Consider the following 16,888-nt stretch of genomic DNA (forward strand, 5'->3'; position numbering starts at 1 on the left):
ACATGACATGCTTATGGTCAAATCGAGTAGCTCGACGAGACAAATCCAACGAGCCCAAGATCAGTGAATTCTGATATTATTAAGACCTTCAAATGTTTTATGAATGATCCACGATCAAAGCATTCAGTAAGACAAGTTCAACATATATAAAACTTGTTAGTATGAACATTAATGATAAATTATTTATTTTGTATTATTGCAATTTATTATCGAACCTATGCTCTGATGGTTTTGCTATGTAATATTTTATATAAAGAGCATGATATAATATAAAATATCACTTAATTAGATTATATCATTTGGTATGTACAAGCCCACTACCTTTTCTATATTATAACAAGTATATATAAATTTTATCATTTATTTAATAGCTTAATAGTAACGTCATTACATGTAAATGTGCCTTAATTTCTAAAAAGAGGGCATAAGTTATTTATAAAATATCTTTTATGTTTCATCAAATTAGTTGATGTCATATTTTTATTATTTGTTATTCACCATTTCATTCATGCATCTAAAAGGAAGGTAAAATCATTTGAATACATGCTTGCTTATATATATTTGAATGAATATTGGTAGTACGTCTTGAACCCAAAAATCAACGAACAATAGTAAATTTTAGCAAAATAAGAATTTTATTGCTAGGAAATCAAATAACAAGAAGCAAGATATAATTGATCCTCTTTAGAGAGGAGGATATTCTCTCCCAAACCCTAGACTCATAAAAGAAAATTATAGCACTCAAGACAAAATTCTGCATAAGAATATAAACCCTACTATGGACTTAAATAGGCATTCCTCCCTCCTTTTTAAATAAGCCCCCTTCCTAGTATATCTCCCTCTTTAATTTGGAAATAATTCAATTAGGAAATGGATAATTCAACCCCTTTACTAATATATTTCCCTCCTTAATTTGAAAATAATTCAATTAGGAAAAGATCTCATTAGGAAATGTTTTCCTAATTGATTTCCTTCTAATATAATGCATTAATTCTCTGCTGGCCCCCACCTCCTTAACCGCCTCTCTTTCCATGTCCAGCAATGCCGTATCGTTTGGATATAGTTCAAACCACAAAAAAAGATACTAAATAAAAAATATGTACTATTGGCAAATGAATGTGATAATAATTGTTTAATGTGTATTTTTTGTGATAAACGAAGAGGATTATGAATTAGGACATGATGTTAATGACAAAAAAGACTTTTTTTTTAACATTTGATCACCATAATGATGACTCCTAAGAAGACTAATTTAATTTCAAACAAAAGAAATAGATTTGCAAAAATGGCTATAATATTTTAAATTATGAGTAATTGAGATGTTGATTACTTGAAGTTAAATATCACAATGTTGAATGTTTTCATTATCATAATAATTCAACTTTCTATTTAATAGTGTTTCATGTATAAAATATTTTCAATATTAATTATATATATATCATATTTAAAATGGCAGGTGTCGTGTCATGTGTTATGATTCCACGGGATACTTTGCACTATTGTGCGTCATTTGTTGTTAGGCAGTATGTATCTAAATGAAAGGATTGCTAGATCAGAGAAGAATAAAAGAAAAACTATAATCTGGTATCACAATAAAAGGGCAATCCAATATATGAACAATTAGATATTTCATGAAAAGAACAAAGCACATATTTAAATAAGGTTATATTTTTATCAAAGATGTTTTTGTTCATGATATAGTTAATGTTCAAAAGGTAGTATATAGATGAGTATCCTATAGATGCACTGACTAAGATAATGTCTGGAACCAAATTGCATCACTATTTGACTCTGCTTCAGCTAGGCCTAATTAAGGAGATGCTGGGATAATGGTGGGCTTAACTGATCAAGTTTATATATCCTAGATGTAGATTGTTAAAAGGAATGGATAAATAGCTAGCTTAGATTTTGTTTAATATTAAACTTTTACACATAGCCAATTATGTGCCTTTACTATTCTTGCCTGTTGTGTAGTATTTCCTATTGTCAAGTTCTCGTTTCCATTGTTTATCTATTTATTAACTCTATAGGGCAGCTATTCAAGAGAGAAGAAATCAAGAAAAGAAAAAAGAAAAAAAAATGGAAAGCTAGCAAGAGAGGGAAGAATTTATTCATAGATCCAAAAGGAGTAGAGGTTTCTCAATTTGGAGGAATTAAAGAGAGAAGGGGAGAGATTAGCTTGAGCCTTGTTTCTCATTGCTTGATAGAGGTTTTTGAGCATAAAACGAAGAGGATAAAGAGCCAAATGAGAAAAAGGGGTTGCTCCTATCGAAGAGAATGGAGCTTTTCGCAACATGGGTTTTCTTCTTTTCTCCTGGTGGATGTATCACGTACGTCTGTGCCAATAACATAAATCATTTTGTGCTATTGCTCTTATTTAACTTTACTACTGTTTTACTATTTTACCTTTTTTTCAATATGAATTCTATTTCATAGATTCTTCAGTTTACTGTATGTTTACAAAGAGAAAAAGATCAAGCTGATTAGTAATGAAAAGATAAGCTCGTTTGCAAGTGCTTTTGCTCTTATAGAGTTTTGAGATGAAGATGTCTAAATTCTCGTAAATAGTTTTTTAAATAAGTTTGACATACAACATTGTTCCATATTGTCAAATCTTATGGTTCAGCTACGTTTAGAGATTTGTAATAAATCTATTGAAGAAATTATTTGCAATCAATGAGGGTAGAAGATAAGTTTGTCAGAATTCTTTATTCTCAGTTTCTGTTAGAGCTAATTTTGCTATGTAGATCCTAACATATTGAAAATAATTGGAAGCTAAAATTATAAACTACTATGATTTTGTGTCCATTTTCAAGCATAACGAGTAACATTGTGTATGTAATGGCGTTAATGAATTTATCAAAAATGCTCTTTTAGGAATTCAAAACCACTGATACTGATTTAGTCTAATGAGCTTATTTATTGTATATGTGATCCATGCAATGAAAAGATCATTCAAATTAAGCAAGTTGAATTTTGCTCAGCTCTGCAGCAATTAAAGAGGAAGGTAATCCATTATACAAGTTTTACATTACCGAACATAAAACACGAAACTATGATCTCTAGATCTTAGGCTACGCTATTATGAGGCACTGAACAGCAAATGCAGAAGCCAATGCATTAGGAGCAGTTACACTTTGAAAAAAATTGGCTGAGTGCTCTGGGATATTTTGGCGATCCTAGGGTTTTCCGCTCTGCTCTCCGCGCCGCCTTCGTTCCTCCGATCGGGAGAGGTTAATCCTCTCCCAGATGGAGATCAACGAATTCCCCCCTCTTCAAAACTCTTCCATCCTGGGTCCGATTCCAGCATCTCAGAATGGTTCCTTCGCAAAAAACCTGGCAAATCCTTCTGTGTCTAAAGAAGATTTCCCGGTCTCCTTTGTTCGCCCAAATCAAAAACTCTTCTTTAAGGGAGAAGATCTCTCCGAAGGCATCTCAGTATGGTCTTTTTCGTTGATTGGTTATTCTCTAGGGCCAAGGCCGTATTATGAGCGACTTCTCGCAGCAATGTTATGAGCGACTTCTCGCAGCAATGAAAAAGGTTTGGATACTGAAAGGTTCGTTTTCCTTACTCTCGTTAGCGGATGGTTTTTTCCTGATCAAATTCTTTAACCAAGAAGATTTTGATCTTGTCTGGTCTGGAGGACCATGGTTAATGTTAGGGAAACCATTTATTCTCCAAAAATGGTCCCCTAAATTCCAACCGAGGAGGGATGAACTTTCTTCTATTCCCCTTTGGATAAAAATAGTTGATCTCCCCTTGGCTCTTTGGACCCCAAAGGGATTATCTACTATAGCCAGTTATATTGGTAATCCCTTATCTGTTGATTCTCTTACTGCTAAAAGAGCTAGATTAACCTACGCTAGAGTCTGTGTTTCTATCACTAAAGAATCAACTCTCCCGGATGAAATTCCCATCAACATAGAAGGAGAAGATATCATGCTCAAAGTTATTTACGACTGGAAGCCAAGTCGGTGCGAAGGATGTGGATCCTTGGTTCACAGTTATGCTGCTTGCAAGTCGAACCCAAACCCTGTGCCGGTTGTTCTTCCCCCTCCTAAACCCAAAAACAGAGGTAGAAGTATTAGCCGGAACCCTAGATCTCAAATTCCGGCTCCGGCGAAGCCCGCCTCTCCGGAAAAGGAAATTTTAGCTCCGGCGAAGTCCACTCATCTGGAAAAGGTAATTCTGGAAGGTAATAACATTACCGTTAACCCCTTTCCAAAATTATCTCCGACGTTAGAAAAGGAAATTTCTCCCCTGATTCCTAATAATTGCATTGGAAATGATGCAATTATTCCTAATCTGAATTCTCCTATTGAAGAAATTTCCTCCTCTGGGCAACCTTCTATTCCCTCTGAAATTCCTCCAGCTAAGGTTATGCTGTCAAACAAATTCTCGGCTCTTCAAACAGATGACCCTCCGGACCAAGAGATGGAGGATACTGGCTCTGTAAGTAATTTACATGAATTTAATTTAGCTACTGAAGTTTCCTCCTCTCCCATATCTTCTGGAAACAAAAATCAAACTTCACCGGTCTCTATGACTACTAGAGCTAAGTCGGCCAGGAAGGGAAAAAACTCTAAATATTAATGTTTTTTCCGCATATTGGCTGTTGGAACGTTAGGGGCTTCAATAACCCTAACAAGGTTAAAGCTTGTAGAGAGCTGGTTAGTGCTAATAATCTCGGTTTATTGGGCATCTTAGAAGCTAAAGTTAACAATGAGTCGATTAATGACCCTTGGTTTGTTAATTCGCATATGATTTTTAATACGGAAGATAGAATTAATAATTTTGATCATTCTAATCCAGGTAGAATCTGGATTAAATGGAATCTGTCTATTATCACTTTCTCTCCTCTCTTTATTGCTTCCCAAATCATCCATGGCACTGTCATTGTTGGTACTCATCCGCCCGTTTTAATTTCTGTTATATATGCTGCTAATAATGTTTGTGATAGGAATATTTTATGGGATCAGTTGAGAAATCTGGTGCCGGATCCCTCTATGGCCTGAGTTATTATGGGTGATTTTAACTGCTATAGATCTGAGGATGAGAAGTCCGGAGGTCAGAATACCCATAATAGCCAGTTGGGTGAGCTTAACAAAGTTATTTTTGACTGTGGTCTTCTTGATTTAGCATCTGTTGGTCTTTTCTATACTTGGTATAATCAAAGACTTGATTCGCCTATTCATATTAAATTAGATAGAATGCTTACTAACAATGCTATGCTTGAGAGGTTTCATGATGCTTTTTATAAAGTTCTTCCTACTCATAGCTCTGATCATTCCCCGTTAATTTTAGCTGTTTCTAATTGTGATAAAAATCCGTCTAGATTCATGTTTAAAAACTTCTGGGTTAACATGGATGGGTTTTGGGAGGTTGTTTTAAATGCTTTTGATAGGCATTTTAATTGTAGTTCTATTGCTGCTTTCTATAAATCTTTGCAGATTCTTAAAATTTCTCTTAAGAGTAAAAATTGGTCTTCTTCCTGCTACCTTTTAGATGCTATGAATGATTTAAAGTTTAAGCAACAACAATATATTGTGGATTTGCAGCAGGACCCGTTGAACATGAATTTAAATTTACTTTATAAGCATTCCTGTGACAACCTTAATATTCTTAGCAAAGCTTGGTCCTCTTGGTTGTACCAAAGAGCGAAGACTAAATGGCTCAGGAATGGAGAAAATGATCATGGTTTTTTATATGCTCATATTAGATCTAGAAACAATATTAACGTCATCAAAGAGATCACCACCTCTGAGGGTAAGTTTGATAATAAGGCTAATATTGCTGATGCTATCATTAATCATTTCAAAGAGGTTTTTAACTCTCCCAGACCTGTTAATGAGAATGATTTCAATATTCTTGTTGGCAACATTATTCCCTCGAATTTGGTAGATTCCTTAACTTTGTTGTTTACTGATTTAGATATTAAAAATGTGGTGTTTAACGGTTCCTCTTGCTCTGCGCCTGGTCCTGACGGCTACACGTTTGATTTTTATAAAAAATCTTGGCATATCATTGGGCATAAGTTATGCAAAGCTATTAAAAGTTTTTTCACTTCTTGTCATCTTCCCAAAGGGGTTAAAGCTTCGGTTATTACTCTAATTCCTAAAAGACCGCATGCTTCTAATATTAATGACTACAGGCCTATATCGTTATGCAATGTTTTTTATAAAATTATTGCTAAGCTTTTGGCTAATCGTATGAAGACGGTCTTACCTTTAATTATTCACGAGAGCCAAGCTGGGTTCATTCATAACAGGTGCACTACTGACAACATTCTGCTTGCTTCGGAAGTGCTTAGAGAGTTTAATTTTAATAACAATCTTTTTTGTGCTAAGCTAGATATCAAGAAGGCTTTGTTTCCTATCACAAAAAACAACAGATGTCAAATGCAAGAGGACAAATTAGTAGTTCTAGCAAGACGATAAAGGGTCTCCATGGTACCTGCGCAGTGGAGTAAGAGGACATCGTCAGAGCGATAGACAGTCGCAGGAGACATACGCATGTAGTCGTTCGAAGATAAGGAGATGTTGAGGGAGGGATTGACGTACGTTTGTCGTCGCTGCGACTGCGTAGCAAGCGCCGTCGTCGCTGGGCAGCAGTTCGCTGCCAGATAGAGAAGGACGGCGGGGAAAGGATCGAAGAGGCGTCGGCTTCGGGAAGGGCTTCGGCTAGCCGAGCTAAGGGTACGAGCGTCTCGTATGCGACGCTATGAATATTTTTTTGCGTGAGATTATTTTTTTTATGACTTTTAATGTTTTTTTTTTGAATTATGTGTAATACATTACAAAATAGGGGTGTCAAAAATTGGTACTTTTATTTGGTCCGGTGAACGTACGCTCCTCTACGTTCGGCCACCAATGTTTTAGCGCCACGCAGCATGAAGAAAAGACGCTGACTCGACCCGCTGTTTTTTGGGTTCTCTCACGTGCGTTTTTTTAAATCCTTGACGAGCCGAACAACATCCCATCATCTTTTGGATATATTTCAAATACCTAGCAATACCGGCAAATACCGAGTTGTACCTAGTTTTTTCTAGCAATACCAAGCAAATACCTAGCAATACCGAGCAAATCCCTAGCAATACCGAGCAAATCCTGAGCAAATACTGAGTTGTACCGAGTTGTACCGAGTTTTTTCTTGCAATACCGAGCAAATACCTAGCAATACCGAGCAAATCTCTAGCAATACCGAGCAAATCCTGAGCAAATACCAAGTTGTACTGAGTTGTACCGAGTTGTACTGAGTTGTAGAAAAACTCGGTACAACTCGGTATTTGCCTGGTATTGCAAGAAAAAACTCGGTATTGCTCAGGATTTGCTCGGTATTGCAAGAGATTTGTTGCGTAGTAGAGCTCAAAGCTTCTGCTCGATGGGCGATCAGCACCGCGGTCACCGCCGCTGTCGGAAGGACCGCGGAGAACGATGATAGGGTTGAAAGGCAAGCGGTCTCCGGTTCCATTGCGCCTGTGGCGACGCATTCTGATGGGCTCAGGCTAGCTTTCTGGGAAATCCCCACGGCCGCCAAGAAGATACCGGCGCGCGACGCTCAAGCTCCTCTAGAAATCCACCATCGCAGTCAGGACAGACGATCGCGTCCTGCGGCCAGACCCTCACAAAGCAACTGCAGCGGTAACACCAGTAGGAAAATGCAGTCGCCATCGCCGGAGAAGAAGGAATAGAAAACATAACCAATCTGAGATACCGAGCAATACCGAGAAAATCGCTAACATAGCATTCCCAGGTTCTGCTACGGGTCAAGTCGTCGGGCCACGCAGTAAAAGAGTAAGAGCACGTGGCGATATGTTATTGGCGGCCGAACGTAGCTCTACGTCAGGTCAGAGGACGTAATAATTGTTCCAAAAATTTGCATGATCCAAAATCCGGATTCGGGTCAACTCAATGTGCAACACTGCAATGACACTTCTTCACCAGTCCGATCTTGCAGTGCAATGGCACTTCCAGCCACAGCACTCAGCCCGTCAGCCATCTCGTCGAGAACTCGAGCCGTCGTTTCCTCCTTCCCGCAGTGGAACATCCCCACCAGTCCGGTCACCGTCGGCCTCACTGCTTGCTCCGCCTCATCGCCTGTGCCTAATCGGGTTGGGTCGGGTTAACCCGGTAACCCATGCTGGTCGATCCGGGTTGAAAATCTTGACCCATGTAGCTAGCCGGGTTGGGTTCGAGTCTACTCGTTTACTTCCTATTCAACTCAGGTTGGACCTGAACATGATCCGTTGGCCCAAATTGACACCCTTATTACAAAACATAAACATAAGTAAACATAAGTAAATATTTTTTTTTAGACGTGGGTATCTACCCACTACAACCCTTAAAGAAGGCGCATGGGGTGTAACTAGGGGCGGATCCAGCTTCTTTTTTAGGGTGGGCAAAAAAAAAAAATTTTGTGAGGGATGGGTAAAAATTCTTAGGATTGGTAAAAGTAAGGCAAAAAAATTTTTTTAGGAGGGGCAAAATGCCCAAAATACTCAAAATATTTCAAAATCTCCCCTCTAAATATTAAAAAAAAAAATTTTTGAGGGTGGGCATTTGCCCACCCTAAGCTATGGGTGGATCCGCCCATGGGTGTAACTAATCCCTTGGTGGGTTTACCAACAACAAACCACACAGGTGCAGAGCCACACAGTTATTTTCTTCCAATTTAAGGAGTCGCATCGCATGAGAAAGAAATCGAACATGAGTTAGGGGGTTCCAAATCAGGCTCGCGTACCAACTCAGCTAAGCCCGGTGGGATAAACATTTGAAATGTCATCGTCTAATTTATTTATAGAATTATTAATATAGTTTATTTGGTTGTTCTCAGAAAGAAAACATATTTTTTAAATTTTGATTAAACCAAAATGAATTTCAGTTTAGCTCAATTCTACATATTATTTGATCCATTTGATTTTTTTTCAAATAACATAATTCAATTTAATTTGTTTAACAAATCCGTCAAACAATCCATCCGAACAGATCGAATGTATAATATTTAACCGCACATAAAGTTAAATAATTATCAAACATGTTTTAATAGTGTAAAAAATATTAGGACATTTTGAGCTAGAAGAAATTGCACCTTTTATCCTGCTTGCTCCTAATAGCTCAAAGCGACAAACTGATAGGCAAAAGTTGCATTATTGGATGCCCAAATGCAAGCACCGTTCACCCTACTGCACAATTATGAATGGTCACAAAAGTTCAATTAAATGAGGACCATATTGGTTCTAATATTCTAACCTTCAAATTCATTAGTACCTACAATATGAGTTTATTAACATAGTTATGTAGGACAATAAATTTTGTATTTAATTTATTAAATTACTATTGCGTTAATTTTCTCTCAACGAAGAAGAAGAGATTAGCGACATGATCTCGTTGAGAGAAGAGCCTCAATGGAATTGATGGTACGTGTTGCCCTAAATGTTGAAGAAGAAAAAGGAGAGCAAGTAGTCGTGGATTCTCGTTGGTGAAAGTGCATCGGCAACATGGTTTATGTGAAGCGGAAGAAGAATTTGTCGTAACGGAAAGTTAATAGTGAGCTGAATATAAACATGGTTTCAAATAAAAATCTTTATTTTATTGCCATAATTACAAAATGAAAATAAATAATATGTTAACATGCACTAAACTTGTAATAACTTGTATTTTAATCTAGACAATTAAATTTTTTTAAGATTTATTATTGTTGCATCCTGGAGTATTCATGACGGTAAAGAAATATAAAGTTTAGCGTCTTAGCATTGTATGAAGATCCACCACACAAGCAGATAAGAGAGAGGATGTAGTGTTCATAAGAGACACTAGCGCTTTTACGTTGAAACCCCTAAAAATGGGGGAATTCCCCACGGGGCATGGCCTAGTTTGAATGAATCAACTAGTATTTATAGTCGATTACAAATGAGGCCCTTCTTAGGGAGAAGGGCTTGGCTTGATGTTATGAATGTACATCATATAGAGCGCATTACATGGTGGGAGTTACAATAATCAACGTATACATGTTTGTTTGGTCGGCAAGACCATAGTTGATAGGATAGAGGTCGAAAAGATCGTAGTAGGCAAGAGACCGAGGTCAGAAAGTCCGTTGTAGTAGGGCGGTACTCTGGTAGAACTCTGGCATCAGGAGATGGCATGATAGAAGTCTGGGTCTCAGGTTGTTGTCCGGTAGAAGTCCAGGCCTCAAATGGTCCGGTAGAAATTTGAGCCTCAAGTGGTGGTCCGGCAGAAGTCTGGGCCTCAGGTGGTGGTCCACTAGAAGTCCGGGCCTCAGGTAGTGGTCCACTGGAAGTCCAGGCCTCATGTGGTGGTCCGAAGAAAGTCCATGCTTCAAGTGGTGGTCCGGCATAGCTCAGAGCCTCAGGTGGTGATCCGACAGAACACCTGGATGTTTACCTAGTTTTTCACTTAACTCCTTGGGTCAAGGGGTTGACGTGGTCAAATTAATCAAGCCAGGCCCCAAGACCACCTCCATTTGGTTCCATGGGCAGACCAAGTTCATTAAGCTCAGACTCATGTCTTTGATTAACCTGGTTGACCAAGTCAACTCAAGTTGACCCATTGAGCCCTACTGGATCAATTCAAGTTCAATTCAATTTAAAACATCCCTTGGACTCAAACCCTCACCCCCTTTGGCCTATTTGACTAGGTTGACCAAGTCAAACCTTGACTTGGTCAACCCAAGTCTTAAATAGGTCAATTTGTCCTTTTTAGGTAAAATTAAAGCTCTTAAATCCATTTAAAATCATTCAAATTGCTCCTCACATTCAAATCCCAACCAAATCCCTTGATTCTCCATCTAATGAGCCCTAGGAGTGATCCAAGCCATTCATCAAAGGCTTGAGCCTTTAAATAGGAGAGATTAGGGTTTCTAAAAGGACTCTTTGCAATCTCTCTCTCCAAGCTTCCCCAGCCCTTGAAAATTTGTGAGAGAGCTCCTACGACCTCCCTTCACTTTACCCAAGCCAAAGACCACAGGTCAAAGTCACCGACGGTGAGTTTTCGGTGACCCAAGACTTGAAATCTTCTAAGGATTCTCTCGTTTGATCCAAGGCATTTTGAAGCCCGACACCAACTCGGAAATTGTACAAGAACAATCTACGAGCTCAACCATACAAAGATCTATCGAATCCATTCATTGGATTGAGGTAAAATTGAACCCCTGAGTTAGGACACTTAGAATTAAATAGTGTTTTGATAAGCGCGTTTCATGCCGTAAGATGTAGCCCCATGATTTCTATTTATGTGTTTAGTCTAGGTTTAAAATTTCATTCAATTCCATGTATATTATCGTGAAAACGAGCTTGAAAATGATTATAGGGTTTGGATTACGCATCTCGTGTGTTGGGGGAAATAAGAGCCATTGATCCCGCGGTCAACGGTTTTGAGTTTACCATTCTGTGGCGCAGATCGACTGCGGGATTCGATCTCATGGTTATGCTCGTTGTCCGTCAAGATGAGGGCCATTCAATTCGTTTTGCGGTTGACCCGACGGCACAGACCACGTGCTGATGTGTTAAAGTGGGATAACGCCGCGCGTAATCATCCCGCAATCATGCGGCAATGATTGCGCGGTAGAGAAAATCATTACCCATGATTACAAACCACGTCCACAGTTTGGGGTGACCAGTCCGGGCCCGATGCGTCTCTGACCACCGCCGCCATTTTTCCTTTTAATTCCCTTTTTTAATCTGTTTTCTTTGAAATTTTGTTATAAATTAATTATTAATCCAAAAAAATTAAAGTAATATATAATTTTCTTCAAAAAATTAAGCTCTTTTATTTAAAATTAGTTTTAATTAAAAATATTATGGATATTTTGCATACTTTTAAATATTAATTATTAACTATTTAAGTTAAATATTTAATTATAAATAATTAAAAATATTTTAAAAATAATTTTATTATTATTTTAAAGATTACTTATAATTTCATTTCAAATCAGATTTCAGCATATATTACATCTAAATTTTAATTAAAAATATTTTTATATATCAAATTTTATTTTTCTGTTGTATTTTTATATTATTTAATTAGTTGACTGTTTAAATAATATAAAAATAATTAATATCTTAATTATTTTAAAATTAAAAATTATTTTCAAAATATTTTAAAACTTCCTTGGGTGACCAGTAGATATCTCCTATATTTATGTATGTATTTACATTAAAATATTTTTAATTACTTTACTTCTAAATTTATATATTTAATATATGTGTTTTTTAGGTTATTTTAAAATTATACATATTATTAAATCCCTTAATTTTGAGATATCTACTTTGGAAATTTTTAACATGGGTTTTACTTATGAATATCATTCATAGGGATGTGGATTAGTGGATGATTGAGTTTCAATCATCCACTAATCGCTTCGATAAGCGTGTGCATAATGACATGTTTCACTGTCTTCTACATGTGTAGAATGCACGAGTACTTAGCTTAGGCCCTCCTAGATCTTAGGATTGGTGTGTTTACTATTTTTATACATTCCATTCATGTTATCCCAAGGGTTAGTCTTGAAAATTTGATTTAAATATATATAATATAGTGACACCCTAAGGATAATAATTAAGGACCCGCCCAACAAGCTTAAAAAAATTCTATGAGCAAGGATAGATCTCTGATTGACATGAAGCTTTAAAAACTTAAACTTAGTTACATCCCAAAACTCCAAGAATTTTTTAGTAATTTTTTGGACCCTTTAAACCACCCCTTAATGAACAAACCCTAATTTAACCCATAATTAGGCCCCAATAAGTTCAGAAAATTCTAATAAATTCATTTCAACTCAAAAAATTACCTGTAATAACTCAAACTCTTCAAAATTTATCCCTTAATCTTATATAATCAGGGCCCATTAATTGGATTTTAATTTGAAACCTAATTTAATTTTGATTTAAATTCACCTTTTTGCCTTAATTAAATAATTATAAATTAATAAATTTTCAAATTTTCCCCAAACACTTGGAAACATCTTCTTAGATCATTTTTTGACCTTTGGGGGTGATTCCAATCAATTAAATAATTTTGATAATTCATTAATTATCCAAAACTTATAAAATTCATATCATGGCCTAGAAAACTCCAAATCTAACAAACTCAAAGCCTAACTGCTCCTCTTAATTAAAGCCTAATATTTATCTAAAATATTATAACCCCAAACCTAACTCGTTTCTAACAGTGGCCTTTTGGACCCCCTTAGCCTAGCATATAGGAGGACCTCAAACCTTCTAAAATTGGGTAATACAATTTAATTAAACTTCTAAGATGACTACTCTAAGTATTAAAACTGATCCACAAACTAAATTAATTAAAAATGGACTTCAATCCATTAATATTTAAACTTTAATTAAAGTTTTCCCTTTTGGCCTTCAATAAATTTGAACTCGGGACAACTTAAATTAACTACCTGACATAGGACCTATCTAAAGCCACACAAACATATTACACACACATAGATGTGCTACAACACCACTTCTAATAATATGATTATGGCCGGTGTTTGCTTTTTTTCTGCTTTCTGTGTTGTTATATTTTGAGTGTGGCACGAGTGCTGATTGGTTTGATTGCTCTAGTTTAGTGTGATAATGTTTATTTTATTATTACTGACTGGAGGGGCTAGATGAATCCACGTCGACGATCCAGTGATGGTCGTTGGACACCACTCCAAGAACTCCTTGGAGCAAGAACCCACCCCCTAAGAATAAATCCTAGGATATATGAATTCACAAAAGAGTAAACTCAAATTTTATTCATTTCTAAAAATCTACCTCATTACACTTAATAGCTATGTATTTATAGATAAACTATAGCAACTTACTAGGCTACACACAACATAGGCAAACACTAATCCTATGTAGCCATGCATATAAACTACCAAATGGATTAAATTATCCTGAAGTTAATACAATTAATGGCTCAGCTCCGACGTTATTCTACCGGGGTAGGAGGAACTTCAGGCTCGTGGGAAGATGTCCAGTTGGTCGCCATAAGGAGGTGGGTTTTATTGGCTTAACCGGTCTGGATATTTCCACCCGGTGTCATTCGCCTCGCCTAGGAGAGACTTCAGTATAAGCTGAAGTTGATGAAGGTTGATGACGAACTTAAGTGTTTTATTCTTGTAGAAGTTTGATATTGTGTTTAGAGGTAATTTAGCAGATAGATTAAAGCCCAATGCAACTTTAGCATGGAATGAGGAAACAACATTCTGTATTTGAACTAAGAACTGGTTGAATCTCTGGTCAACCATCACAAGCATGTTTGTGAGTTCATATTTAATTGAATTGCTCTGTTATTTCTGTGGTTGACAGTCCAGATCTTGCTCATTTTCATTTTCATTTTCAACATAACAAAATGGAAAGACATTAAAGTCAATTTCCCTGAATCCTTTCACAATAGAGCCACTGGAAGAAGACATATTAGCCTCAGACACAAGATCAGCACGGGAATCATCAATCTCTTCAACATCTTCAACTTCATAACTGGTTAGTTCAGCAAATATTTCTTGGATTACATGTAAATATCTCAAGTCTAATAGCACCCGAGAAGATCCACTACTTGGAAATTTATGCACTTTCTCAAATAAGTAATTTCAATGAGTAAAATTAAGCATTTTATTAATACCTTTTGAACAACTGCCACTATCGCTGCTTGACATAACTTGTGTTATGTCAGAGTAGCTCTCATCTATCTTCAGGTCATTAACATTTGGCAAGTTCAAATGAGATGGATAAGTAGAGCCAAGTCTGAGGGAGAGCTCATTATCAAAGCTAAGGGTACCTTGTTCTGAGCTCCCAACTAGATCAGATGGATGAAAATTACTAGAAGTTAGAGTTGAAGAAAATTGATTCCTAGAAAACTCATCATAGATCTCTTTACAATTGAGATGGAAACATGAATGTTCATAAAAGCTGCTAACAGGGGCTATAAATGCATCAGGAAATCAAGTGGAATCATGGTATTCTTGAAGTTGCAGTTGCATGTCGTCATCATACTCATCATATATGGGCTCATCATATGTAGGTAAAGACGACAAATTCAACAACGGATCTTCAAATTCTACTAAGCTGAACTCGATCGAGGTTGGGGTGAAAGATATCTGATCATCTGAAATGCCCTCATCGTCATTGGTTCATACGCATTCAGTGCCTTTCCTCCAATCGATCCATGATAGTCGTTGCTGGAGTTGAATAATTTATTGTTGAAGATCTTCAATTTCAGCTTCTTGAAGTGGCCGCTGTCGAGTCCGACGAGGCCACATCTTGCTCTATTTTTCTGCTGATTTTTAAACCAAGAATCAGAATTCTATAGTTCTTGGTGGCTAGAATAAGCTGACAGTAGCTTTCTTGGTTGATGTTGAGGAAAGATCTAGATTATTGCGGAGGTGGAATCTTTAGTCGTTGTGAAGTCGGTTGGCTGTGAGGGAGAAGAGGCTTCATTGTCGGTGATTTGAGGCCAATTCGCCACTAAAGACAATTTGCCATTGAAGTTGATTCACCACCTGGTTTGCCACTGAGGCCGTTCAAGACCAAAGAGAAGGTGGGTTGCATATGACGGCAATCTAGCGACTTGAAGCTTGGCGATTGCTGGTTTCATCTCTCTAGAGCTTCTTGGACAGGTCTTCAACCTTCTTCATCGAGCTTCACCACACAATTGAAGGAAAATGTGTTGTTCACTCCCTCAAGAACTACATCAAGCTTGAGAATGATAGAAATGAGTACTACTTTTGCCACTTTGATTCTGGTTAAGAACACCACCTTGAAGAAATATGGCTATTATTTTGCATTTCTTGGACGGATGTGATAATATGATGTCAACAGGACCAAGTTGGGAGGCAGATTGCTATTCTTGATTGATAATATCAGCCGTCTAAATGTTTGGATGAAGAATTATCTTTGGTATGCCTCAAACAAACACACTACCACAAGGAAAACACCACCACCTATGCACAAGTAGGATACAGAACACCACCATCTACGCAAACGCAGGATACAGAAGAGCTTGCCGGCTCTGATACCAAATAACACCGGACCAGAGGAGCTCAACAAATCCACGTCTACGATCTAGTGATGGTTATCGATCACCACTCCAAGAACTCCTTGAGCAAGATTCCACCACCTAAGAACAAATCCTAGGATACAAGAATTCACAAGAGAGTAAACTCAAATTTTATTCATTTCTAAAAATCTGCCTCATTACACTTAATGGCTATATATTTATAGATATACCATAACAACCTGTTAGGTTACACACAACGTAGGCAAACACTAATCCTATATAGCCATCACTACAGGAAAATCATCCATTTCCGGTGGCCTTTTCCGGTGGTAATTGAACCTTTTCCGGCGGTTTTGTAGTTTTCCGGTGGTTTTTATCGGCGACAATTTATTCCGGCGGTTACAAACAGCCGGTCAAATTTAAAAAAAAAACCCTCGCCGTGCCCGCCACCCGCTGCCAGCGTCGTGTCCCGGGCTCCCGCGTCTAAGCTCCCGCGGATGGTGGCGCAGACCGCCACTCCCGCGTTCCCGGCGTAGGCCGCCGTTCCCGCATTGCCAGCGCCCCTCCCGCGCTCCGCGCACGCCCGATTCTGCGTCGGCCGTGAGATTCGAACCGCGGTCGTTCGTGACGAATTTCAAGCATCCGACCGATTTGCCGGTTATGCAAATATGTAATTTTTGTCAATATTTTTTATTTAAAGTATTTACATGACAAAAATTAATTAATTTTTTTAATTATTTTAAAAATGAAACAATTTAATTTAAAATAAAAAATAATATTTAATATAAAATAAAATTAACTAACTAAATAATTTTAAAATGAAAATTAATTAAATTGTTAATATAAGTTTTAATAATTTTTTGTTAAATCATTTAAATAGTAAAAA

This window comes from Dendrobium catenatum, unplaced genomic scaffold (genome assembly GCF_001605985.2).
Source record: "Dendrobium catenatum unplaced genomic scaffold, ASM160598v2 fragScaff_scaffold_156, whole genome shotgun sequence".
Lineage (NCBI taxonomy): Eukaryota > Viridiplantae > Streptophyta > Magnoliopsida > Asparagales > Orchidaceae > Dendrobium > Dendrobium catenatum.